Below are 3,309 nucleotides of genomic sequence, written 5' to 3'. Positions count from 1 at the left end.
ACGGGCGTGTCCCTGCCGAGCCCAAGTTGAGTCCAACTCGGAAAGGGCTAATTTTGAGGGCTAAAAGGCATTCCAAAGCCTATAAATACACCCTAGAGGAGTAAGAAAAGGGAGATGGAGAATAGAGGGTAAAAAATTACTCCAAGGAAGCTGATTGATCCATCTCAAAAGCCGGATTCATCATCAAGACAGAAGATCTCCTCAATTTTCCCTTTAGGAGTTTTGGGTTTTTTTTATGTTTTGTATTCTTTATTCTTCTGAAATGTTTTCTTATTTAGTTATGAACTAAATCCCTTAAATACCTAAGGGGAATGAAACCTAAGACGAATCTTGTTATTATTTTCTGATTGTATGATAAATATTTAACTTGTTCTTAATTATGTGTTCTTAATTCTTGTTTTGATATCCTAGGATACTAATTCAAGATAAGCTCTTATTCAGAGGAGGAATAGACCCTGGCTAAGAGTACATTTATCGTAATTAAGTGGAGTTGATTGCGCGTCTAGAAATAGGGTGACAAGATTTTGCCGGATTAGGGTGAAACCTAATAAGGGGATTCATAGATCGAGTTAATGCAACCCTAGAGCGTTAATTAGAGAAAAGTTTCAATTATTCAATCTAGGGATTAGACGTTATTAGTCTTGAATAGGGATAATAACATAACTTAGGGATCTTTACGGAACAAGTTGAATGAATAAATCGTCCAGTTCGGAGCCAGAATAACAAGTAAAGTCTAGGTGGATTTTTCCTTAGGTATTGTCTCAAGTCAATCGATTTTTCCCAAAAGCAATTCTCCAACTCTTTTCTCTGTGCGTTCTTAGTTTAGATAATTAGTTAATTAAAGCAAAAAACCCCTTTATTCTTAGGCTAGATAATAAAAAGACAGTTATTACTAGTACTTTTAGTTCCTTTGGGTTCGACAATTTGGTCTTGCTAAAACTATACTACTGTTCGATAGGTACACTTGCCTGCATCGCAATAATAGTTAGTTCAAGAATGAGTAATTATAAATATTTAAAACCTATCACGAAATAACGCGATCAAGTTTTTGCTGCCATTGCCGGGGAACTAAGATATTAGGAATGATAAATTTTTATTACTTTAGCCATTTATTTTTCTTGCAATTTAATTAAATTTTATTATTACTAATTAATTTACTTTTTCTTTCTCTTGGCAGGTTTTTATAGTTTATGACTAGAAGAAACCCGTCGGGACCATTACTTTTTGACGAAGAGATCGATCGCACAATTCGTAGAAACCAAAGAGAAATAAGGCGAAGCGTAAGATACATGGAGAATGAGCAAGAAGACGATACTTAACCCCCAATCGAAGAAATGGCTGAAAACCAAGCAATCAGCTACCTCCTGCAATTGCAGCTAATCAAAATCCTGCTCCATGTACTATGTATGACTATGCTAAACCTTCTTTAACAAGAACTGAGTCAAGTATAGTTAGACCTGCTATTGCTGCGAATAATTTCGAACTGAAACCTAACACAATTCAGATGATACAAAAGTTTGTTCAGCTTGATGGTTTGCAGGATGAGGATACCAACACTCACTTGGCTAATTTTCTAGAGTTTTGCAACACTTTCAAAATTAATGGCATTTCTGATGATGCCATTCGCCTTCGGTTATTTCCTTATTCACTAAGAAACAAAGCTAAACAGTGGTTGAACTCATTACCATGAGGGTCTATCACTACTTGGGAACAAATGACCAAAAAATTTTTACTAAAATATTTTCCACCGGCTAAAATGGCTAAGTTACGTAATGATATCTCTTCTTTTGTGCAGATGGACTTAGAAACACTTTACGATGCATGGGAGAGATACAAGGATCTATTGCGAAGGTGCCCTCACTATGGGTTACCTCTATGGCTACAAGTTCAAACGTTTTACAATGGTGTGATCCCTCGACAAGACATATGATTGACGTAGCTGTTGGAGGAACCATCAATAGCAAAACACTTGAAGAGGCTTATGAATTCATTGAAGAAATTTCACTGAATAACTATCAGTGGCAAGTCATGAGGACTAAGCCAACAAAAACAGTAGGCGTTTATAACGTCGACTCAGTTACCATGCTGTCAAATCAGGTAGAACTTCTCAATAAAAAGATTGATGGTTTACTTGGTTCTACACAGGTACATCCAGAAATGAGGTGTGACTCAAGTTGAGGAGGTGTGCATACTGAATATCAATCCTTCAATCCTACAACTGAAGAGGAACAAGTCAACTATATGGGTAACAATAACTTTAGGTCTCAAAATAACCCATACAGTAATACTTATAATGTAGGTTGGAGGAACCACCGAAACTTCTCCTAGGGTGGTCAAGGGAATCAAAAGCCACAAAATCCTCAAGGCTTTCAACAACCACCTTATCAACAAGAGAAGAAACCAAACCTTGAGGAGATGCTCTCTAAATTCATCTCGGTGTCAGAAACCCATTTCCAAAATACTGAGACAGCACTTAAGAATCAACAAGCATCGATCCAAAGGCTCGAAACTCAGATAAGCCAGTTATCCAAACTAATCTCGGAAAGACACTAGGAAATTTACTTAGTGACACCAAATCAATAGAGCATGTCAAAGCAGTTACACTAAAGAGTGGGAAAATGTTAATGGAATCTAAAAAGAAGTTAGCACAAGAAGCCGTGGAAAGCGAAAGGAGGGAAGAAAAACCCAAAAATAGCGACAAACCAAAGTCTTGAGGAATATAAACCACCGCCCAGTATCCAAAGAAAATTAAAAAAGATCGCATTGATGCACAATTTGGTAAGTTTCTTGAACTTTTTAAGCAATTACATATCAACTTACCTTTTGTTGAACCCATCTCGCAGATGCCTACCTATGCAAAATTTTTGAAGGAGTTTCTAACAAATAAAAAGAAGTTCGAGGACTTATCTATAGTAGAACTCAACGAGGAGTGCTCAGCCATACTCCAAAACAAACTGCCACCAAACTGAAAGATCCAGGAAGTTTTACTATCCCTTGCTTAATTGGTAGTCTGAATGTTGAAAAAGCACTAGCTGATTTAGGCGCTAGCATTAATTTGATGCCATATAAAATGTTCAAACAACTTGGTCTTGAGGAACCTAAACCTACTAGGATGAGTATTCAATTAGTCGATAGATCTGTTAAATATCCTAGGGGTATTATAGAAGACGTACTCGTAAAAGTAGATAAATTTATATTCCATGTTGATTTTGTTGTGCTTGACATGGATGAAGATGTGGAAGTACCCTTAATTTTAGGGCGACAATTCCTAGCCACTGCTAGAGCTGTAATCAACGTGGGTGACGGTAA

The 3,309-nt window shown here is 36.7% G+C and overlaps 1 non-coding gene across 1 annotated transcript; it reads right to left on the bottom strand.

Annotated features, from left to right (window-relative positions):
- Positions 1-1,762: 1,762 nt before the first annotated feature.
- LOC128281286 (small nucleolar RNA R71) lies at positions 1,763-1,869 on the bottom strand. The gene has a single exon (XR_008271499.1). It is a non-coding gene; the product is annotated as a small nucleolar RNA R71 (small nucleolar RNA).
- Positions 1,870-3,309: the final 1,440 nt, after the last annotated feature.

The sequence above is a fragment of the Gossypium arboreum genome, chromosome 9, assembly GCF_025698485.1.
Source record: "Gossypium arboreum isolate Shixiya-1 chromosome 9, ASM2569848v2, whole genome shotgun sequence".
In the NCBI taxonomy this organism is placed as follows: domain Eukaryota; kingdom Viridiplantae; phylum Streptophyta; class Magnoliopsida; order Malvales; family Malvaceae; genus Gossypium; species Gossypium arboreum.
The sequence above is the reverse complement of the archived record's forward strand: the minus strand, read 5'-3'. Positions and strand labels throughout refer to the sequence as shown.